Here is a 25,407-nt window from a genome sequence, read left to right as displayed (position 1 = left end):
TCTCTGATAAGTAAATAAATAAAATCTAAACAAAAACCAAAAAACAATTTGTTGCCTTATTTAACACAATCTTTCAGTTCCAAACAAATAAAAAGGTACATTGCCAGTAAAAACAGGTTAGCCCAACCTGCTTTGCCCAACTCCTCGTTATATGTCAATTGTTTCATTATAGTTTATTTCTTTACAAGGAAGCTGCTGGTATCTAAGATATAAGGCATTCAGAAAAGTGTTCAGGCCATGGATTCCTAGTCCCTAGAATCCCCATGACTCAGTTTTCCTCAAACGTGCCGTTAGGAGAAACGCTCACAGATCAGCGACTATGACTTTTGTTGGTAGCACAAAGATTGCTGACGTGGGCAGGTCCAAGCGGCAAGCAGTTTCCACCCCCCGGACGCGATGGGAACACAATCCCAGCACTAAACTGTGGGCGGGAAATTTTTGAGATAACTTAATCTGCCCCTTTGTTTTGGACACGATCCTGCGTTGAACTATTCTGAATAGATAAAAATCCGGGCTCTTTTCTATTGCTGTCCTTCGAATTAGGGGAGTAAGTCCTTCTGGTATGGAGCAGACAGTCCGGTTGCCTAGCCAAGGGCCTTTGCCCACTTCTCCTATCTCGAAAAGAAACAATTTGAAGGGGTTGCTTGTCTTTTCCCTGTGTGTCAGGGATCAGTCTGAGCTTGCCAGCGATGGGTTTGTAAGGGGCTGGTGACCCAGGGTGACCCAGTTCTATGCAATAAAACGTAATGAGATGTCAGCTAGACGGAGTTTCTGGGAAAGGTTTCCTTGTTCCTAAAAGGAGACTTAGAGGAAAAGTAGCAGTCCTTATTTCTGACTGAGCATGCTACTTGAGCTGTGGAAGGGGACCAGCCAAGGACAAATCCATATAGTGATGATGGTAGAAGAGAGATCTGGAAAGAATCTGGGTCTTTGCAAATATTACCGAGCCACTTCTTCAATCAGCTTGTGGCCAGGCTACCCAGGATTTCTTATTATATGAGATAGTATGTTTTCCTTTTGTTTATACATTGATGATCATAAATTGCTGGTTTGGTTGTCCAGAATCTTGCCAAAGACTGATATTCAAATCTCCATATTCATAGAGAAGTCATCCCAGAGTATGAAACATTTATATGAAGCATTCAGAGAAGGGAATGGCAAACCATAGGATCTACTTTGGATTCCCTAGGAACAAGTGTGCCAAACTAAAATCTTGTATTTATTTCTTTATTTTGGATGAATTAGTAGATTATATAGCAGAAAGTCATGGACATCAAGTATTTGATTTCAGCAAACTGTAGATAAAATTGCTTATAATATTTTGATCAACAAGATGGGAAAATATTGGGGGGGAAAGACCAGATGCTGGAGGAAGATAAAACTGGTCAACAGGTCATGACACTTTAAAGCTACTATGATAGGGGCCTGGATGGCCCAGTTGGAAGTGCATCTGATTCTCAATCTTGAGGTCATGAGTTTGAACCCCACATTGGGTACAGAGATTACTAAAAAACAAAGTAGACTTTAAAAACGAATAAAGGTATTGTGACAGGTAACAAGTAGGTGACAGTAAGCAGTCAGATGGTGGAGGTTGATAAGTGTCTCAGGCACATGGTGAGGCATACTAAAAGATGGATGGTGTATGGGAATCAGGTGCAAATGAGAACTGAAAACCTAAGCAAGCAAGAGCTGGCACCACTGAAAAATTAACAGGTTTCAGGGTTCCCATTTTTGTATTGGAGTTTGGGATCAAAGGGTTGGGAGGGATCTTCGTATGGGGATCTAGGGAGAAGTAGATGAAAAGATCCCAAATTTAACTATTAAAAAAAAAAAAATAGAAGGTCTTACAGCACCTGGGTGACATAGTTGGTTAAGCATCGACTCCTGATCTCAGGGTCATGAATTCAAGCCCCATGTGGGGCTCCACACTGGGTGTGGTGCCTATTTAACTAAACTGAACTAGGGATGCCTGGATGGCTCAATCGGTTAAGCCCCTGCCTTTGGCTCAGGTCATAATCCCAGAGTCCTGGGATTGAATCCCAAGTTGAGCTCCCTGCTCAGCAGAGAGTTTGCTTCTCCCTCTTCCTCTATCCCTTCCCCCTGCTAGAGCTCTCCTCTCAAAACAAAAACATAAACAAACAAATAAATAAATAAAATAGAAGGTCTCCAATCATAGGATAATAGGAATTTAAAAGCAGTTTATCAAGGCAATAATTTAAGAATGGGCCCACAGCAGAAGCCTAGCTGTGTGTTACACCTTTGGGGAGGGCCAGTGCTAGGAGAAAAAATGACCCAGTGCTGACTTCTAGAGTTTTGGTCTGGACATCTTCAAATTCCTAGGATTGTTCCTATACAGATGGGGAGGACAAGCCCACAGATGGAAATCAAGTGGCCTCAGGTATAGAGAGAGTGGAGATATAAGAGGAGAGAATAAGGAAGATGCTTTATCCTAAACATTGTTCATTAATCAATGGATCCATATCAGCTTGGAGGAAAATCCCTTAACTATTTGTCTAAGACCTTTCTCCATGACCCTGATCTATTCAAATGTTTTTATTATGAACCTGAATGAAAACCAAGAAGAGATGAAAGTCAAATTTGTGGACAATACAAAGGGAAAACATACTGATGTGTTGGACTCAATAATCAAAAAAAGTCAAGTGTGGTTAAACTGTCATCTGGCTAGCAGCTCCTAATAGGGCTTGTTCCAACTTCACAATAAAATATTTATGAAGGGACGCCTGGGTGGCTCAGTTGGTTAAGCAGCTGCCTTCGGCTCAGGTCATGATCCCAGCATCCTGGGATCGAGTCCCGCATCGGGCTCCTTGCTCGGCAGGGAGCCTGCTTCTCCCTCTGCTTCTGCCTGCCATTCTGTCTGCCTGTGCTTGCTCTCTCTCCCTCTCTCTCTCTGACAAATAAATAAAATCTTAAAAAAAAATATTTATGAAGACAAAAAAAAAATCTTGAAAACTCTGAATGTGGTGTACTGGGAACATATATGAGGGCCTACTCATTACACACCTCAGAGGAATTTCCATGCGTTATGAGGCCAAAAGAAAGTAAAGAAGGTGGTTAGTGGCAAATCTCATGTGCTCGTGTGGGGAGCCAACTTGCTTAAAAGGGTTTGTCTTGCCTCTGCTTTTGGCTCTGGATCAGAAGCCCTAGATCAGTTCTAAGTAGAAACAGACCATGCAGGTCTTTGCTGTGCATGTGTGTGTGTGTGCACGTGTGCTTGTGAGGTAGCATTCTAATTTTTGTCCTCTCCATATGGTGGGCCAGTTCTTTTTTCACACCATTTACCAACCAATATATTTTCTCCCTACTAAGTTGTTTTTGTTTGTTTGTTTTTGTTTATTGCTACTGAGTCTTGATGTCACCTCTTTCATAGATCAAGATCCTGGGGTCTGTTTCTGGACTCTATTCTGTTCCATTGTTTTATTATCTGTTCTTGTACTGTTATTAAATTGTGTTTTATTTACCTTGGTTTTATATCTTAATGTACAGTAGGGAATTTCCCTTCCTCCCACTCTGTCTTTTTTTCCGGAAAAAAAAATGTAATTCTTTTCATGTAAATTGAGCAAATATTGAATCCCAAATTTTATTGGGATTTCGGTGGGAATTGTATTAAAATCATAAACTGTTTTGGAGAGAATTAGAATCTTTACAATGGTTAGTTTTCTCTACATGAGCATGCCTTATATTTCCATTTATTCTTTAACTGTAGCATAGTACTTGAAGAGTGGTCCATGGCCAGTTGCATGAGCCTCACCTGGGAGGTTCTGAAATGCCAACCCTTAGGCCTTCCCCCCAACTAGAGAATCAAAATCTGCTTTTTCAACAAGATCCCCAGGTGATTTGCAAGTACATTAAAGTGTTAAAAACAGTCCTTTCATAGAATTTTAAGGATTTCCCCAAGATTTTGTACCTATTCATTAGGTTAATCCGTAGGTTAATACGGTTGGGGAGGTAGTAAAACCCTTTGCTGAACTCCATCAACAATTCTCAGTAGTTTTTCTATTGAATCTCTTTGGGTTCTCTGTGATTATTTGTATCATCTGTAAAGAAGGACAGCTGAACCTCTTGACTGTCTGCCCTTTCCCTTTTTCAACTTTTTTCTTTCTCTTGATTTATTTTGTTGGCCAAGACTTCCAATATCACATGGAAAGTAAGGCGGAGAAAAGGCAACCTAGTTTTATTCTCAATCTTAAAGGAAATGCTTCTAATCTTTCTTCAAGAAATACTAAATTTGCTGCTGAGTTTTCCTGGATAGCCTCATCAGGTATGGAACTTTTGCTCTATTCCTACTTTTCTAAACAACCTTTTTCAAAAGTTCACAATTGATTTAAATATTATTTTCCGCATATATAAGAGAAAAGCATGTGATTTCTGTCCTTCGGTCCATTAACATGAATTACATTGCTAAAATTCCTGTCTTAGAAGCATCCTTACATTCCTGGAATACATCGTATACTATTATAATTCACCCTTCAGTACTCTCCCATTTAATAGATAATGTGAAGCATGTAGCTTTTCATATTAATTAAATTACAGGAGTAAAAGTGCAACCGAACTTAATTTTGCTGAAAAAGTATGTTCTCATTCTCTGCCTCTTTAGTCAAAAGGACATGGGCCAGGATGGACACATAAAACTTCTCAGGGAGATAAATTCTCTTGTTTGTGAACTCAGTAAATACTTGGAATGAAAAATGAATACACTTGTTATCTTTTTTTGTTCCATGGTTTTTTGGTTCAATAACCTGGATAAACTTTGAACCTAATCTACAGATGAGTGTCTTCACCCATCCCTCACATGCCCCGAACACCAGCGTGTGACAGAGCAGTTACCTGTGGCCAAGTTCTATCTTTGCTGTTTGTATCAAAAGGTGATGCTCGTAACTTCAGTGGCCATCTCTGTGTAGTTGTGGCAAAGACCCAGGTACGGCCATTTGATAAACTGCTCCTGTAAGATCTTCATAGCTAAAATTTCTGATTCATAAAGCCTGGGATAGTTGACAGTTCTGTAGGGAGTGGACTGAGGTCTCTACTCCAAAAGCCATCCCACTATTGATGTAGATGACCAGGCCAGAGGTGTCTGTTTTCTCCACGCAAAGCAGCTGAGCCAGGCCCCTGCCACCAGGCATCCATGGGCTCTTCTCCATTGTCTGATTATAACAGTGCTTAGCCTCTGTTCCCAGTTTACGAGTACCTGCTTTGAGCAGGGGTGCTCTGAAGAATCCATCCATTAGAAGCTCTTGGCAGAAAAGATGGAAAAAAGAAAATAGGCACATTACTTGTAGAAGTTCACAGCCATAATTTCGAAGCCATGCTTTGAGTAGGGGTCTGCTGTTTCCAGGTTAAAACTCCCGAGGTAGAGCCAGGATCAAGAAAAGGCTGGCAGCACCACAGTGCTGTTGACTTGACTTTCAGTAGAGTCACTTGAAGGAAATGCTCATTTTCTTGACAGTTCCAGTTTTTCAGGAAAGTAGGTCAGGTAACAGGGAAACCGAGTAGCAGCCTGCCACGGATTTTGTGTTTGTGATGTGGTAAAGTCTGAGCAGTGCAGAGTTGCAAAAGATTGTATCAGGCCCTTTGAGGAATTGTGCTAACAGCCAAAACCACACATGACCTTTTGCAGATTTACCTTTCTACAATCTTCTAGAGCATAGTCATTACAGAGTATGCCTGGAAGGCTGGGCAAGGACGGTAGGTGACTCTCAGAGCCTTCCCGGACCCGAGTATTAATTCTGCTGCAAGTCTCCTGGGCATTTGTTATATCCTGGGTTATGGCTCTATCCATTCATTTCCACATTCATATGGTCATTAATTTACAAATATTGAATTGATAGGGGCACCTGGGTGGCACAGTCGGTTGAGCATCCAACTCTTGGTTTCCACTTGGATCTGATCTCGGGGCTGTGAGATCCAGCCCCACATCAAGTTCTGTGCTCAGCATGGAGTCTGCTGGGTTTCTCTCTCTCTCTCCTTCTCCCTCTGCCATTCACCTCCACTCTCTCTCTAAATAAATTTTTAAAATACTTAAAAAAAACCCCACACCAATATTTAATTGATAGCACCATAAGTCCAGCCAGGCCTGTTCATGGTGAATTTTCATCTCCTCCTTCACCAGGAAATGTACAATGGAAAACATGTCCCTTGGGGTAAAGATTATTTAAAGAAAAAGGAATATTATTTTTATTTCATTGCCACAGCAAGTCTTCATTCAGAGGAGGAGACAAGGGCTGTAGCAAAGCACAGCAAGGAAGAAAAGCAGGACCAGAGGTCTGGTGATTTATTTTTGTGTCTGACATGTGTTGTGGGAAGAATAAAATGACAAGGACATAGTGATTTTACACCTAATCCTAATCTTAGATTTTAGGTCTTGAGGGCTCGTATAAATTTTAAGTGAGATCAAAAAAGTATACAAATGGGAAAGGAAACATCTTTCATTTTGGGAAAAATAATCAAAGTGCCAGAACATATGTCCTCAATTCAATTTTAATAAAGCAAATTATAGTTTAATCCAATGCATTTTCTGTTTCAAAGATGTGAAATAATTAAAGCCATTGAATGGGATATTCTACTATTTATAACATAAGGATGGATACTTTAAATTAACTTTAGAACACGTGGTTATTTTATTTGAACTCTGAAGAGTTTGCTTACCCTAGATCCAGAAAAAAGTACTGCTAGAAACCACAGTTGATTACCTAATTAGAAAATCCCAGCAAGGTATGAATCTGATCCTTACTTTGAATTAATCTTATTTTGTTTGTCGTTGAATCAAAACCACATGTGATTTTAAAATTAAGACTAACGTCTTCTTTTTTTAAATTTTGGTAAGCTATTAAAAACAGTTTTTTCAGGACCAAAATATGAAGGAATCTAAGAAAGGACTGACCTTTTTCTCATTCTCTAGAACATCTAAGGATGTTAAAATAAGATAATATTTAAAAAAAGAGATAGTATATCCTCAGCTAAGCTATTAATTGTTACCAGTTGCTAAAACGCAATGCTGTTTACACTGAATTTCTGCAACCATAGGAAGTTCTGACAAGAATAGTTTTTACATAAGAAAAAAGTATGGATCGGAAATGAGGCATAGATTAGAACAATACTATGTACTGTTCTCCTTGACCTGCTCTGTCCAATGCTGTGGGTGCCAATTTTACTGGGAGCTAGAAATATAAAATATTTAACCTCTTAGGTTCAGTAACTGGAGACCTGCAAAATAAATGAACAAAAGACAGGTTAGCAGGCTAAAAGGCAACAGAATTTGTATTATGGTTTATGTGCACAGGAGTTCATAAAAAGGAAGTGAAACCCAAAGAAGGGGTTAGACTTGGGTGCTTCCTTTTAACAAAGGAAGGTTAGGACTTGAAAGGATGATAAGTCATGGAGAAATGGCAGGCAAATATACAGGGGAACTAATGGAACAGAAGGGTTATCTTAGGAAGGCCTATTGTTGCAAATTCATCTCCATATCTCCAGCGATAACAGCACAGGGAAGGGGCCATCTTTACAAAAGGAAACTCCTGCCTTGGCTTTTAGGAAGATAAAGAAGAGCAGAGAACAATTCCTGCATCTGTTGATTCCCAACTGCCTTTAATTCAAATAATCCTTACACCAAAGTGGCGTATTTTGGAGGGGCAAACCCTGATTCCCCTCAGCAGCAAAACTGAATCGAGGTGTGCCATCAGTGTAAAATATGCACTAGAAACTTCATATGAAGAAAAAAAAATGTAAAATATCTCATTAATAATTTTATATCGATTACCTGCTGAAGTGATAATAGTTTTCACTTGGCTAAATGAAATGTGTTAAGTTGATAAGTTAGTTTCACCTATTTCTACCTTTTTTTTTTTTTTAAATGTGGATGCCACTACAACATACAACATTACATATGACACGTGTTTTGCATCATATTAGTATGAGACAGTGCTGTCCTGGACATTAAGTGACTCAAGTTGAGGTTGTAGTTGGATTTTAAGAGAGTGGCCTTAATTGCTAGCCGGACAGAAGCCTTTAGCTCATTCACTAGAATGACAGCAATTTATACTCCCTTAAACAATAGGAAAACCGCATAGGATGCTCAGAACCATGGAGAGCATTTTTGTTGTGTTTGTTGTTTTAAACTTCCAAATGATATATGGTAGTCTATTTGGGGTGACACTTCTCATGTCCACTTCAAAGACGGTTCTCCGCCCTTTAGGATGTAAGACGAGGACAATCAATCCTGAGTGGAATGGTAGGAATGAAATCAAGTTAAACAGGAGGAGGAGCTGATGAAATAGAAGTTCATTTACGAGCCATTGCCGATGGCCAACTTGCATACAAAGGATGTGAGCATTTCTATAAACATTAACACAGCAAACATTATCTCCCAGGTCACCTCAGCCTGAGACAAGAGTACAAGTTAATGGTAATGAAAAGAAAAACTATTATTTTGCACAGGTCCCTGTCGCCAATTCCTGGAATTCTGGAGAGTCCTTCTTGATGGCGCAAGATGGCCATGGAGATGGTTGTGAATGAAGCCCAAGGAGTCTTTTTGGTCCCACATTTTCTCTTGGCTCCTTGATTTCTGAAATGACTCCCAATCATTTTGAGGGATTTGGGGGACCAGAGACCAATGATCTATGACCTGTCAGTTCTGCTCCTGCTCCCAGGACATTGGCAGAGCTGATGTCACTCCCCACAGCTCTGCCGCCAGCAAACTATGACAGCCTCTGTATTCCCCTGGGAACAGCAGTCCCCAGTCTTTGACAGCTGCCCCTCTGTTCAAGAAACCAGAACCTTCCTAACTTCCTTTCTTCCCTCTTTGCTGTGGTAACACCTACCTTGGACTCAACCAGCTTAGGCCTGACGATCCTACCCTCGCCCTTTGTCCATCTTGTGCTCTGTGTGGACCATGCTGAGTTTTACCTGAGGGTTAAGAAAGACTCTCACTCTTTTTGTCAGGAAAATGGCTTACTGCAAACACCCTCTCTGTATGACTTACAGAAGACTCAGGAAGCTCCCCCTTGCTTTCCCATCGCAAGAGCAGACATAGACCCACCCCTATTCTTGCTCTATGCCTCAGAAATGATTAATTGAGCTTGTCCCCCACTGATCAATCGGGGCAAAGTGTTTTTTAACCAAACGTTGGTGAAGCTTTCCTCCTAACCCCAGGTCCCTGAATTTTGGTCCCCCCTCAGCAAGAGCCAGCAAGCAGCGCCTCCTTGAGGGCCCCTCCTTAAACGAGGCTGGCCTCAGGCTGAGGCGTTCTCTGGCCCACTCCCCACGCTTTTCCCACACCTGGCTCTTGTATACCCCTCTGCTAGTAAGAGAGAAACACCACTGGACTAACACTTGGGACATTTGCAGACCTTATGCTCAGAGCTTTCTCCCGATTACAATAGTTCCTGTCTTCCCCTTCCCAGTAATCCTTTTGAATAAAGCCTCTCCTTCCCAAATCCGAATTCATTTTTTGTTTGCCAGTTTTTACAGGCAGAGGACAGATACCTTAGAGGAGGTCCAGCCCTAAAGCTGACTCCTTCCAGAAACCAATGTTTACTTGCCTTTGTTTACCTTGTACTAACACAAACAAAAAACAAACAAAAAGAACCAAGGATTTTGCTACATTTGCATACTTTAAAAGGACTGCATAGATGTAACCCATCAGCAGCATGTGTCCCTCGCTGAGAATGGTGTAGTCAGAAAATCCTGGGCTCCAGGAAGCGCTCGCCTATCACCTGCCACAGCTGTGCAGGGTGGTGACGTCACCTTCCCAAGCCTTATTTTTACCCTGCTACCAGACATAACCAGATGGCAGTCCCTGGGCCAGATTCAGCCCCAGATTTCTTTTATCTGGTCCACATAGCACCGGAAACATTTCTTTTAATTAGTTACCACCATTTTTATTTATTTGTTTTTTTTTTTTTAAATCAGGAGACTCACATAAATCTTCCAGCTTCTCTTGAAAAATAGGAGCTGGAAACATTGTTTGCCTCGCCCTAAAGGGCAACACTGTCTTCTTAACCCACCTGCTTCTTCACTCATTGAAATTACCTGCTGGGTCTGTGGCCTCGAATTGTTAACCCTGATGATGACAGGGAGCAAACAGTACTTGTCTCATTAGTTGTTTTGAGGTCAAAATAAGATAAAGTGCTTCACAGCAGGACCTCCATAATTGGTCCCTTTCCATCCTTATTTGCTGGTGTTTCTGCTTATGTAAGGTTTCCATTGGCTTTTAAGCATTTGAATAGATTTTCTAACTTGAATACATGGCTAATGATTAAAAATAACCATGAAAGACAAGGTGGAAGGGGAAAAGAAGTAGACTTCAGAATCTTGAAAAAAATGTGTTTGGTAGTTAAACCTTTTTTTTTTTTTTTAAGATTTAAATCTTAGGCTGTAGTTATGTCTTCCAAATGAATCATTCAATCAATGAGATTGTTCACTGGTAAAATAGATGTTTGCCCTACACAGTGCCAAAGAACCGACTTGATTGATTTTACAATTAAATCGAGGGAGGTGGCTGATTGTTTTTGCAAACTCATTCCTTGTCCTTTATTGATTTGGTTTAAAAGTTATCCATTGAACATTACAGTAAAGCGACTAGTCCACCTTAAACTAACAAAAGCAAGGACAGTCGCCAGTCGAAAGGACCATGCATAATCCACGTGTCACAACTCTACAGTTTTTTGAGTCCAACTCTTCCTTGAAAATTTGCATCTGATCACTGGAATATGAAGGCTAGAATAGCTCTACCTTGAGTTCAGCTCTGGACCATCAAAGCTGCTTCAACTATTGCTGCTCATTGAGAGGGCCCAGAAGTTTTCACAAGAACTCACTGGTGGGTTCCATTTCCTTCTCTGAAGACTTCTTTGTGGATCCAAAGAAGAGACTTCTCCTTCCTACCAGGCTTGCTACTAAGCCTACTGTGACCAACTACATATTTCAAAACTCCCAAGGGTTTCTTCCTCCCCCTAATCCTTGCTGAGTACTGAAACCAGTGTCAGTTTCAAGAATGATGTGCTTAGTTCAACAGCGGTCAGAACAACACCCCCCCCACCCAGCCATTTACAGAGCCTACAGACACCTCACACCAGGCCCGGAAGTCCCCATTTCTGGGCAAGAAGTACAGGGTGGAATTTGGCAGAGACCTAACAGCCTCACCTCCCAGACTTGCAACTTCTCCCAGCCTCAGGTTTCTCCTTCACAATACATACAATATTTTCTTCTAGATGCTTCTCCTGGCCTGGCTTCTCTTCTTTGCTTTTGAAAAAAGAAAAACAAAAAACAAAAAACGAGGCTGCTTCTTTTCCCCAGAGTGAGGTCTTTTCACGGGTAGCTTTCCTTTTTTTCTTAAACTTTGGTTGTGAAGCAAAATGTGACAAATTTAAATGTTTCATTAGCTCTTAACGAAGCTGCTTCCCAGCTTGCTCTGAAAACTTTCCAGGACCCAGCGAAAGTTTAGGCACTTATTTTGGTTTTTGGAAGTGATCTAGCACCCTCTATAGGCCATTTTTTTCATAAGTATGAGAAACCCTATCTCAAGTAGAGTGTTAACGTTTCTAATGCCAGTGCCTAAGGCAAAAAATTGCATTTGTCCAAATTATCTGTGAAAACCCCTGATATTATCAGCCAACATAGAAGCCAAAACATTGGTTCTTCTGTTTCTCTTTTAATTTGGTGGCTGTCTCCCTCTATCTGGCACAGCAACCCTTCACCAGGGGAAGGAAGATAAGGTTAAATGAAGAGACAGTCTCTCCTCCCCTCTTTTTGTCTCTCCTGCCCCCAATTTATTTTAAGAAGCTCGTATTCTTCAACTCCCATTATGTATACTCAGGCGGCAACATTTATTACTGTCTACTAGGTGCTAACCACTGTTCCAGGCTCTAACGCAGAGAGACCCTCTGCTTTCGTAAAGCTCACCTTCCAACGATGAGATAAAGAAGATGGACACATGTAGGTTTGGAAAAGAGATGCTTTTTTCAGAGAGCACTAAGTCCTCTGACCTTGCCGTTTGCCCAGTGTTGCTGCACAGCACTCCCAGGAAGGCTGTCCTTTCCTCCTTCGCTACTACCCATGGCTGCTTCCACCTCCCCAGGCTCTGCAGCCTCAGCGGCTGTGGCAGCATCTTTCACACCCAGGACCAGACAGGCAAGGCCTCCTCAGTGGCCGCCTGAAGGGCAGTCATAACCTCTCAGAATGGTGGGGGAGTAGTCACAGCGCACTGGATGAAACTGACCAGGGAGAGGCAAAAAATCAGAAATTGCTGTCGTGTGAATTCCTCTCCTCTCTTACCGCTGCTAGTGCTCCAACGCCTTGTCTACATTGCCTTCACCGGGTAGCTTGTTAGAAATACAGACACTCAAGATGAGGCACAGACCTGGGAATCAAGGCCGGATTTTAACAGGATCCCTGGGAGAGGTGGACGCAAGCTAATGTTTGAAATGCGTTGCTGTAACACACAGCTGGTCCACACACAAAACAAAACCGGCACCTAGACTCATCCTACTAAGCTACTGAAAACCAAGGATAAAGAGAAATCTCTAAGGCAGCCGGAGGAAAAAAGACACTTTGTGGAGGATCAAAGTATTCCAGCCGTCTTCCCGTCAGAAGCGATGGAAGCCAGAGTGCCGCAGAGTGCCATCTTTAATGTACCAAGAGAACAAAACTGTCAAAAATAGCTTTAAAAAATGGACGATAAATAGAGACTTTTTCCAACAAACACACCCTGAAAGAATGAATTCTAAGCAATCCTGCACTCCTGGAAATCTTAAAGGAATTTCTTCAGACAGAAGTGGTGTTGTACCAGTCAGAAACTTGGATCTGCCCAGAGAAATAATGTTAGAAATGACATAAATGAAGGTAAATATGAACATGTTTTAAGCTCTGTTTTCTCTAAGATGGTAGGTGACTTACTAAAGCAAAAACAGTACTACCATAGAACTGCACGCCCCACATGTAAAGGAAAATATAGACCACGGTAGCACAAAAGACGGGAGGTGTGAATCGGGAGTATATTGTTACAGGAAATATTATTTGAAGGTAAACTGCACTTACTTAGAGATCAACTGAATTGACCTAATTGACCTTATAAAACACTCCCCAAAGAGAATTTTTTAAAAAATATATGCTTTTCAGCAATAGCAGAAGTAAACCAGACATTAACAACAGAAGGGTATCTGGAAAAACCTTAAATATTTGGAAATTCAACAACACACTTCTTTTTAATTTCTTTTAAATTAAAAAAAAAAGTGTGTGTATCTCTGTGTTGTTGGTTTTTTTTTTTAAATTTTAATTGCAGTATAATTAGCATGCCGTGTTATATTAGTTTCAGGTTAAATAACACACTTCTAAATAACCCGTGGCCAAAAAAATAAGTCATGAAGGAAATTACCAAATACTGTGAGCTAAATGAAAAATGAAAAATGTCAGTGACACACAGTTAGTGTTATAGGGAAATTATTAAATTGCAGGGTCCACCCATTTTCTGGCTACCCCTTGCGCCCATTGGTTTCTAGGTCACCGTCTGGGTGCTTCTTTGTTGTAGACAATAGAGGAAATAGGGTAAAGTAAAAAGGAAACTAAAAAATGCAAAGAGGCTCGATTGATATCCGTAATAGCTAAACGAGGCACAAACGAAGGGGAACGTGTCAAGTCGAGCTTTCTGAAACAGAGACAGTGAAGAACGTGAATTTAGGGGAAGCCGCTTCAGAGCACAAAAGAGAACTTAGTGATAAGAAAGGTGTCTGAAGTGTATTTCAAAGAGTTTTGCTGTAGATTAAAAAGCTACCCCAACTTCAATATTTCATCAAAAGACTAAGCGAATAATGAAATTTCTTTTGATTTTATTTTTCTGGAGGTGGCTGTTTCTTTGAATGTGACTCCAACACAGGACCTCATGAGGCCTGACGTAGCCAGAAATAGGCCTATCCACTCCCCTCTCCGTCATCCATTTCACCAAGGAGCGCATCCTTCTTTCACATTCTCCTCAAGTCTACAGGTCATTCTTCTGTAATTTATGTTCTTCCTGAATGCCTCTCTGGATGTTCATCTGTTTCCTTTCCTTTACAAGGAAGAGTCTTTGTAAGGAAGAGGCCTTGGGGCACCTGGGTGGCTCAGCTGATGAAGGGGCAGACTCTGTTCTCAGCTACTCAGGTCTTGATCTCAGGGTGGTGAGTTCAAGCCCCATGTTGGGCTTCACTCCCAGTGTGGAGCCTACTTACAAACAAACAAACAAACAAAGAAACCTGAGGAAGAGGCCTCGTGCACTCCCCTGCCCAGGGAGGAGTAGATCCCTCAAGCCCTCTAGGAATGGCCCTTGGGATCTCACACTTACTTTGAGAAAATATAACCTTTTATTTTTATCAGGCATCCAGATGACTTGAGCATTTTGAAGTCCCCTACAACTTCCCTTCCCCCACCCCAGCAAATGATGGGCACGTGACCCAAATGTACCCAGGAATTTCAGTCCAGAATATACAGACACGCAGTTGGGAGGTGGCTGGGGTGGAATCTTCTTGCCGGCAGCCTCCAAAATGTCCTATTCCAGGAAGCCCTGGAACGGAGGTCCTTGGAGCTGTCCTGGTTTGGTTCTTTCTGAGGCTGGCTTTCTTTTTCCAGTTCTGAATTTTCTTATATTATTCCGATCAGTTCTTTATTGCTTGAGCTAGCCGGAATCTCTTTCTGTTGTTTGCAAGCAAAGGATCATAACAGAGACAACTGACAACATAAAAACGGTACTGGGGGCTGTGCCAGATTCTGCTGAGTTGATCCTGCTGGTGTGGATGTTGGGCTGGGCAATGACTCAGTGCTCCCACTGTTTCCTCCGCTTACTCTGCCCTGATATCTCTGATCTTAAGTGCCCATGTGCTGGGACGTCACTCGGGCCTGACTTGGTGCAAATACATTATTTACATTCTGAGTTCACATGTGTTCTTTATTTATTAGTCTGTGTGTCAAGTAGGGATACCCAACACCCTACAAAACCATTCAGATCATGAAAGTAAATAGCATTCCTCCAGTATAAAGTGACCATTCAAGTGATCCACAATATGTTTATATTAATTTTTTGGCATTATCATTGAAAGGAAAACACGTCACTTAAAAAACTTTAAAAAAGCTATTGTGGGGGCACCTGGGTGGCTCAGTTGGTTAAGTGGCTGCATTCGGCTCAGGTCATGATCCCAGGGTCCTGGGATGGAGCCCCGCGTTGGGCTCCCTACTCAGCAAGGAGTCTGCTTCTCCCTCTCCCTCTGCCTGCAGCTCTGCCTACTTATACTCTCTATCTGTCATATAGATAAATAAAATCTTAAAAAAAAAAAAGCTATTGTGGTGGCCTTATACTTCATGTTATAATTCATAGACCTCATCACTCTCCCTTCGTTCTCAGTGGGGATCAGGCTCAGCCTTGACATGTATAGTTGGGTACCGTAAACTTAAAAACTTAACATGCGCCAACATGAACAGGAAAGTTACAACAAAGGAAACACAGGTCGCCAATAAATATAGGAAAATGTGTTTTTTTAATTTAAGATTTTATTTATTTATTTGAAGGAGAGAGAGAGAGAAATCACAAGCAGGGGGAGGGGTAGAGGGAGAAGGAGACTCCCTACTGAGCAGGGAGCCTGACATGGGGCTCCATCCCAGGACCCTGGGATCATGACCTGAGCCAAAGGCAGACCCTTAACTGACTAAGCCACCCAGGCACCCCAGGAAAATGTGTTTAATTTCAGTAAGATCAAAGATGTTTAATGCCTTGGTCATGAAGGTCTAGGCAATGCTACAGTAACACAGCCCCAAATCACAGTTGCTTTACACAACCACGGTTTCTTTTTTGCTCATATTTTTTGCGGTCTAGCTGGAGGCTTTGTTCCATGGAATTGATTAACATGGCATGTCCATGTTAATCAATTATTTGAACCGGGGCAGTTTCTGGAATGTTATTGCTGGTTACCAGTAGCCCAAGTGAAAGGCTGCTCTGTAGGGTCTCATGCTGGCAATGAAATCTCAGTCCAGAGTGACAAGTATCACGTGTATTCACAGCTCAGTGACCAGAACAGATCACCCAACCTCAAAGGCCATGAAATTCAACCCTACTATGGGATTGGGGGTGGGGGGTGGGGAGGAGGAGAAAGTCAGAAATATTTGGTGTGGAGTGTGAACAACTACAACGTGTCGTCAGAACAGTAATAACCTATTATTTTTCAGCTGTCAGATTGGTCACTTTACAAAGATAACTAAAACCTGGTCTCAGCATGTGTGTGGTAGCAGGTGCTTCTGGAATGAAAGTTTATGCATCGTTTCTGAGGGCAGTTTGTCAGTACACGTATACGCGCGCGCGCGCGCACACACACACACACACACACACACACATTGTGCATAGACTTTACCCTACAATTCCCTCTAGGAATTTAACCTAAAGAGATATTCACAATTGTGAAAAGACAGGTTTGCAAAAGCATCCATTCCAGCATTGTTGTGTGTAACAGTGGACAAATGAGAATGACCCATAAAGGCAACAGGATTGTAACAGCTGAATGGTTTACGTTACCAGGGTACCTTACATGATGCTTACAAAAGCTCTATAACTAAGTAGTATCTTTCTTTCCCTTTCATTTTTTTTTCTTTCAAGATTTTATTTATTTATTTGTCAGAGAAAGAGTGAGCACAAGCAGGGGGAGCGGTGGAAGGCAGAGGGAGAAGCAGGCTCCCTGCCGAGCAAGGAGCCCGATGTGGGACTCAATCCCAGGATACAGGACCCCAGGATTGTGATCAAGCCAAAGGCAGATGCTTAACCAACTGAGCCATCCAGGCATCCTGTATCCTTATTTTCTAAGGTTAAATGACAAAGCAGCCTATACACATTTGGTGTAACTTCTCACTGCTCTCTGCCAGAGTTCTTCCTGTCTACCCTTCTGCAATCACAGCTCCTTCAGCAGAGCCTGGATAGCCGTGGTTAGGATCCTAGTTAGGGCTGTCCTTCCATGAGTAACTCTCAGGCTATTTTATAGCTCAACATCCACAGCAGCTATGCTCTCTTTCCCTGGAGGCTTATTCATGCTCAGGACTAGGGAAGACATGGAAGTACAAATTCCTTTCCCAGAATTCTTTCCATGGAGTTTTCCTTCCCTCCTGCTCTCTAGGGACAAGCGGAACACCCGATCCCCTGAGATCCTCTGATCCTCTCGCTTCGGTTCCTCCTTCTTCCCCCCTACTCTCCTTATTACTTTCCTTTCTTTCCTGTTTCCTTAAAAGGAACATAGAGTCATTTTAAGTTTCAGGCACCGTACCCAGTACTAGGAACACCACAATGAACAACATCCTCTCTCTGCCCCCCACCAACATTTAATCCATTAAGGAAAATAAGAAAAAGAGGCAATTGTATTGTGTCCCTGGGGGAGGTGGCTCCAAGATGGCCCCAATACTCCCTGCCTGCTGGCATTCAGGCCCTTGTATAATCCACTCTCCTAAGTGTTGCCTGGACTTGGTGATTTGTTTAACAAACAGAATAGCTGAGCAGTGGGATGTCACTTCTGAGATTAGGGCTCCTGGCTATATGGGGACCCTGCTTCTCCCTCGGCCTGCTGCTCCCCCTGCTTGTGCTCTCTCTCTCTCAATCTCTCTCTGACAAATAAATAAATATAATCTTAAAAACAAAAACAAACAAAAAGAAACACAATCACAAGGAAAGCAGAACAATTCCGCTCAATGCTAACAAGAGGAGATTGCCCGCGGAAGGCTGTGAGTCCATGACCTCCTTGCTCCTTCTGTCTGCGTCACTCCAAAGAACAGAGGTCATAAGGCTTCAGTGGTACCAAGCTGGAAGGTTCTCTTTGATATGATGAGGATTGAAGAGGATTGAAAAAGGGATCATGTGATTTTATTTTTATTTTTATTATGTTTTTATGTGATGTTAGGTTAGTAACTGCCACATCCGGGTGCCAGTACATGCAACATTCACCTCTTTTCTGTGACACTTTGTAAACACTGCCTTGAACAAATCAGCCAAGGCCCTTACCCACAAATACAGCTTAGTGATCCTTAGCTGGCAAAAGCAGTGTTGTTACTGTTGTTGTTCTATTTTTTTTTTTAATTTTTAAGGAGGCTCCACACCCAGCATGGGTCTCGAACCCACAACCCTGAGATTGACAATTGCATGCTCAACTGACTGAGCCAGCCAGGCACCCCAGAGAAAGCCAGACCCAAGGTAATAGTTCTGTACCTGGGTGCCTGACACAGTGGGGTTCCATGAAGTTTCATGGTGTGTTACCAGCTTTTGATCAATATTTAAAATTGATTCCCCCCTCCAGCTGAGGATACAGATTTTTCTGTATGTTTGACAGAAGGCTCAGCAAAAATGGTTTGGGTATCCCACTCTCCCTACTTTAGAAACATCACCTCTCTGTGGGAATGGAGAATTGGAACAGTAGTCAGGACTATAACCATGCAAGGCTACGTAGCAATAAAGGGTAACCCAGTGAATAGTAAAATAACTCAGTGAAGTCTTTTCAATTTTCCAAAACTTGCTTTTTGAAAACCATTCACCTTGGGGAGCCTGACTGGCTCAGTCAGAAAAGCATGTGACTTTTTTTTTTTTTTTTTTTAATGAGCTTGTGACTCTTGACTTCATGGGCATGTGTTCGAGCCCCATACTGTGGGTAGAAATTACTAAAAATAAATACATTAATTAAAAAAAAAAAATCCACTGGGGCGCCTGCGTGGCTCAGTGAATTAAAGCCTCTGCCTTCAGCTCAGGTCATGATCCCAGGGTCCTGGGATCGAGCCCCACATCAGGCTCTCTGCTCTGTGGGGAGCCTGCTTCCTCCTCTCTCTCTCTGCCTGCCTCTCTGCCTACTTGTGATCTCTCTCTGTCAAATAAATAAATAAATAAATAAATAAATAAATAAATAATAAATAAAATCTTAAAAAAAATTCACCTTTTAATGCCTTTGAGCACATTGTCTAAACTTCTAGAATTCAAAGATGTACCTAATCCTCCCATTTTAGGGTTGATCAATCAAGTCAAATGCCAACATTCCTGCAGTACATTGTTGTGCATTTTTAGGAACGAATACCCCCCTTTTTTTTTTTTAAGATTTTATTTATTTATCCAAGAGATTTATCGAAGAGATATCCAAGAGAGAGCAATCCCACAACCCTGAGATCATGACCTGAACCTAGGCCAGACGCTTCACTAATTGAGCCACCCTGGTGCCTTAAGGGAACGAATACTTCTTATTCATTTTTTCCATCAAAGCAATAAAATACAACTAGTGATTTGTGATGATAAAATTCTCTCTGAAATGCTTCTTTTTTTTTTTTTTAAAGATTTTATTTATTTATTTGAAAGAGAGAGACACAGTGAGAGAGGGAACACCATCAGGGGGACTAGGAGAGGGAAAGCAGGCTTCCTGTTGAGCAGGGAGCCCGATGTGGGGCTCCATCCCAGAACCCTGGGATCATGACCTGAGCTGAAGGCTGACACTTAACCAACTGAGCCACCCAAGCACCCCTGAAATGCTTCTTAAAATGCAACTTGAGGGGCACCTGGGTGGCTCAGTGTGTTGAAGCCTCTGCCTTCAGCTCAGGTCGTGATCGCCCCACGTCATGATCCCAGGGTCCTGGGATCGAGCTCCACGGCGGGTTCTCTGCTCAGCAGGGAGCCTGCTTCCTCCTCTCTCTCTCTGCTTGTCTCTCTGCCTACTTGTGATTTCTGTCAAATAAATAAATAGAATCTTTTAAAGAATTGCAACTTGATATTTTTCCTCTAAGGTATATTATAAAAAACACTTTGAGTTTGTAAATTTTTCATTCCAAGGGACAACAGAAAATAACATTTCCTGGGGCACCTGCGTGGCTCAGCGGGTTAAAGCCTCTGCCTTCGGCTCAGGTCATGATCTTAGGGTCCTGGGATTGAGCCCCCCATGAGGCTGTCTGCTCACTAGGGAACCTGCTTCTCTCTCTCTCTCTCTGTCTGCCTCTCTGCCTACTTGTGATCTGTCTGTCAAATAAATAAAAAAAATCTTTGAGAAAATAACATTTCCTAAAAGAACAGTGTTTTTCCTTTCTCAGAATTTTGGAATATGCCTGATGTACTTTTAAACAATTTAGATCAAACAGTATGGTCGGGCCCCAGAAATGCAGGGGTGGGGGAAGAGGAGCTCAGGGCGGCAGCTGGGGGTACAGTTTTGTGCGTAACAACCGAAGAAGGAGGTATAGGGTTAGAGAATTATTATTTCTCCTCCGGTGCAGAACTGGGCCATGTTTGGTTGCCTGCGGTGAGCTTGGCAGAAAGTCACTTGCTTCCTCGAGCTGTTATGTTCATAGGACTTGCTGTCTCCATGACTGTCTTAGGGAATGGCCTATTTTGTAAACTAAATGCCACAGTATTTCCACATACCCAAATGAGAAGAAATCTGCTGACCTAAAATATGAAAATCTTTTGAAATATTGGGCTTGATTATTTTCTTACTGAAATTTTCATAGCCATTCTTGCCTGGCAGCCCCCAAATGATTTTATTTTATTTTTTACAAGATTTTATTTATTTATTTGAGAGAGAAAAAGTGGGGGGGGGTGCAGGAAGGGACAGAGGCAGAGAGAGAGAGAGAGTCTCCAGCAGGCTCCCCACTGAGTGCGGAGCTCCATCCCACCATCCCAAGATCATGACCTGTGCCAAAACCAAGAGTCGGACACTTAACCAACGGAGCCACCCAGACACCCCTATCATCCCCAAAATGATTTTAAATAAGTATCTAACTTGGATTGAAATGTTTGAGTTCCAGACAGGAAAAAAAGTTAAGTCAAGAGGGGAGACTGGAGAGGGGGGATTCAGGGTAACAATTTGATCTCTCTTTGTGACTTACCCACTACTATTTTCTGGCCTTGAAGAAGGAGCTTTCACAGAAGCAAAATAAGTTCTATTGGCTTAAAAGAACAAATCAATAACAATTCCATTTAATGGGGACATTAATAACGGAAGAAAAAGAACAGAGTTCCATACTCTAGCTGGGCAGCCTCGGGGCGTGCAGGACCGCATGTCTGGCTGGTAGGGAGGAAGCAGAAGCTGGAAGCAGACTCAGGAACACGATTTGGCCGTGGCTCTGACCCCCGCAGATGCTGGCCAGTGGTCCAAGCTAATGTTCAAAGGGGAGGAATAAAAAAATGTAATTGCATCCAGTGCTGATACCTAAGGGGGTCAGGGTGACAGGTGGAGCATTGTCAGCCTAGGGCTCCATGCACAGGGGATGCTTCAAGTTAGGAGGGAACTAATATCACACTTGCAAATGCTTCATCTTTTTGGAGCAGAACCTCAGCCAGCAACTCAGGGTCAGTGGAGAGTCTCTAGGGCCCTAGAAGAGGAATGGTGAGACTTGGCAATGCTCCAGCAGAGCAGAGCTGGACTCTCCTTCTCAGGGAAATGAAGGCAAACTAGCCCCACCCTAGTGAGATTTAGGGGAGTGTTAGAAGTCAATGGACCCACCAAATGCATCACAGACATTGGGCCGACAGAAACACAACTATTCTCAGAACTCACCCGCTTGCAAAACCGGGCTTCAGTGAGGCTAACTTGGAAGGTATTAGTGTGGGATCACCAAAGTACTTCACCCTGGGAAGGAGGAGCTTCAGTACTCACTGAAGGTGGGCTGAAGGCATAGTCCTGTACTATATTGTATGGAAAGAAAGTATAAAAGAATTTATAGGATCCCAAATGGCCAATAAACAAATGAAGGATGCCCAACCTCACTGGCAATCAGGGAAAGGCAAGTTAAAACCACAATTAGGAACATTTCGCACCCATCAGGTGTACGTGAGAACAGCCCTGCAGCATCGCAAAGAAATGAAAGAAACCTGAACATTCATCAATAAGATGGATATTTGACTTAGCCACAAATATTTATGGTAATTTGAATTTGGTATTATATTTTGCAATGCAACGCTATAAAAATGCTATGAAGCAGTGAACATGAATGAACATGAGCTAGTAGAGAAAATTGAAAGCACATTCATGAAACGAATAATGTATTTCTAGAGCAACACAAGCTTAAATTAGAGAATGTATCTAAATATGTAAGTTAATGCAGAAAAGCGCTTTGTTCTTACTTCTAACATAATACTTGCAGATTCTATTGCACATTTTTTTAAAGATTTTATTTATTTGCGAGAGAGAGAGTGAGAGAGAGAGCACGAGTGGCAGGGGCAGAGGGAGAAGCAGACTCCCCACTGAGTAAGGAGCCCGATGCGGGGCTGGATCCCAGGACCTGGAGATCATGACCTGAGCTGAAGGCAGCCACTCAATGGACTGAGCCACCCAGGTGCCCCCCCATTGCACATTTTTATTGCCCAATATGACAGTAAATGTTTTTATTCAAGTATAACTAACAAAAACATTATATTAGTTTCAGGTGTACAACATAATGACTCGATTCTTGTATACATTATAAAATGATCACCACAATAAGTCTATTTACCACCCATCTCCACACAGAGTTACAGAAAAATATTTTTCTTATGATGAGCACTTTCAAGATCTACTTTCTTAGCAACTTTCAAATGCAGTCCAATATTATTGACTATAGTCACCATGCAGTATATAATCTCCCCAGGACTTATTTATTTTATAAGAGGAAGATTGTACCGCTTGATCCCTTTCACCCATTTAGCCCATCCCCCTCCTCTGTAGCAGCCACCCTTCTATTCTCTGTATCTGTAAGTTTTGTTTTGTTTTGTTCCTTTGTTTTGGTTTTAGAGTCCACATATAATGGAAGTTCATGTGGTCTTTGTCTTTCTCTGACTTAGTTCCTTTAGGGTATCATGTTGTTGTAAATGGCAAGATATTTGCAAATTATATATCCAATAATGGGTTAATATCCAAAATATGTAAAGACCTGAAACAACTCAATAACAAGAAAACAATGTTTAAAAAATGGGTGGAGGGTCTGAATAGACATTTTTCCAAAGAAGACATACAAATGGCCAATGGGCATATGAACAGATGCTCAGTATCATTCATCATCAGGGAAATCCAAATCAAAACCACAATGAGATATCACCTCACACCTGTCAGAATGGCTAAAACCAATAACACAGGAAATAACCAGTGTTAGTAAGGATGTGGAGAAACGCAGTGTTGGTGGGAATGTAAGTCGGTGCAGCCACTATGGAAAACAGTATGGAGGTTCCTCAAAAAATTACAAATATAACTACCCTATGATACAACAATTTCACTACTGGATATTTACCCAAAGAAAAGGAAGACAGTAATTCAAAAAGATGTCTGTACCCTTATGTTCACTGCAGCATTATTTACAATAGTCCAAATATGGAAACAACTTAAGTGTCCATAGATGGATGAATGGATAAAGAAACTGGGAGATACACACACACATACACACACACACACACCACACAACATACAATGGAATACTACTCGGTCATAAAGAAATAAAATCTTGCCATTTGCAACAGGAAATTTTTTGAAGACAGGAACCAAGCCGAATGTCTTTACAGAATGAATACTGAATAATGTTAGTTCAGTGAATTAGTGAGTGAATGAAGAGTGAAAGACGCTAGTTGCCTAGCTCTCATCTCTTAGATCAAGGTCACAGCCATCATGGCTAATCTTCGGCTCCTGCCCTCCTCCTGTCCAACCTGGCCTTTTTCTGGGGCCCCTGACTTTCCCTTCATGCTCTTACTGGATCAGTCAGGGCAAGTTGGCAGAGCAATGATCTGTCCCCACAGTTCCATCCACATTTTCCATCTCAGCTTGGATTGTCTGGATGTCTTTAGGGAAACCTTGCAAATGGACTGTGCTACTTCTATGATATGTATTTGTGTGTGTTCATGTGTTCTCGTGTGCATGTGCATAAGACACAGGCTAAATGCAGGGGCCAAATGGTGACTTTTCCCTCTACCATATCACTCCCAGTTTTAGAGACATTCAGGAAAGTCACACTCAGAAAAATAAGTGTACCCTGTGGCTACTCTTAGAGCACTGTGACAGGACTTCACATTAAGAGGCATCTCAGGGCCATCTCTAGAATAAATCCAAAGTATAGTGTTTGCTAGCAGGGATGGAGGCCTTTAAATATTCTAAAAAGGACAATAACAAAAAGAATGTCCAAGGAGTATTTAAAACAGAAAAACAAGAAAGAGAATAAACCTACTGCCAAGGGAACATGAACAGATGGCACAGAGAAAATGGAAAAACCCCACTTTTGCTTTGATTTTCAAAAACAGCACTTCTCAAAGTGGGTTCCACAAAATGCTGCTTCTTTAGTACCTTTTGCAGGAAGAAGATTTGCATGACCAGACATTTGGGAAACATTGGGAAAATACTCAGATTTCTTTATATGCAGGTTTTTTTTTTTTTTGGATGCTTTAAGATGCTACGGTGTCCTTTAAGACCCCAGGAAAGGGTAGAGTCTTCACTGCTCTTCAGACTTATGTAATAATTGACACTAGTGTTTTGTGGAACATAATTTGGAACACAGTCTTTAAGGCAAAGAGAGTGGTTTCCAACCAAAACTGGCAGAATCAATAGGGCAAAGACAAAACTGCATTCAGAAATTAGTTTTGTCTCTGAGGCACACTAGAGCCCAAAATACATGGTTTAAACTTAGCATGGCTGAAACACATTTCTTCAGACATTTCCCCCCATCCCCTCCTTTCCTCTGTTAAAGACTCTAAGCCCCAGGAGTGGAATTCCACTGCAACCTGCCTCTCAGCCAAGGAAGAGCCAGCCACCGAGAATCCGCACAATGGGGAGACGTGTTACCTAAACGAAAATGAAGGGTTGGTAGAAAGAGAAAAATGAGTGGTGAGCAGCTGAAAGTCAACTAGTTTCCACTTGGTTTCCCAAGAACAAGTTGTATCCGATTCGTCTAACTGCCTAGAGCTGGTAAAACTAAAATGGCGTCAAACTGTATCACTGATTTACTGTGTGTATTTAATTCATTCATTTGTTTGTAAATATTCAATACTAACTAGTAAACACAAGGCACGTTAGTACACACTTCACATTCATCTCCCGCTTAAACCTTCAGTGGTTTACATTTAGGATAAAATACAAAATCCCTAACGTGGCCTCTAAGGCTCCATGGCTTCTTGACCCAGGACCCTCTTCCATCCCTGTGTCCTTGGCCTGGCCATCCAGCCCCAGGGGCCCCACACTTTCCACACACGGTTGCATCTCCCTCAAGCCTAAATCACCTGAATCACCCAAGCCATACTGGGCTTCAAGTTAAACGCTGCTTCCTCAGAGAAGCTTTGCTAAACCCCCAGTCAGAGTCCGCCTCTCCTGCTCTTCTTGCCACCGCCCCCCACCCCCGCACCCTGGATTCTTGCTTCATAGCATACATCGTACTCTCCTGTTTTCCCTGTGGATTTATGGAAGGCTCTTCCTCAGAAGATGGTACACC

Source organism: Lontra canadensis, unplaced genomic scaffold, assembly GCF_010015895.1.
Source record: "Lontra canadensis isolate GAN:19392208 unplaced genomic scaffold, GSC_riverotter_1.0 scaffold52, whole genome shotgun sequence".
Lineage (NCBI taxonomy): Eukaryota > Metazoa > Chordata > Mammalia > Carnivora > Mustelidae > Lontra > Lontra canadensis.
Note: the sequence above shows the minus strand (reverse complement) of the source record.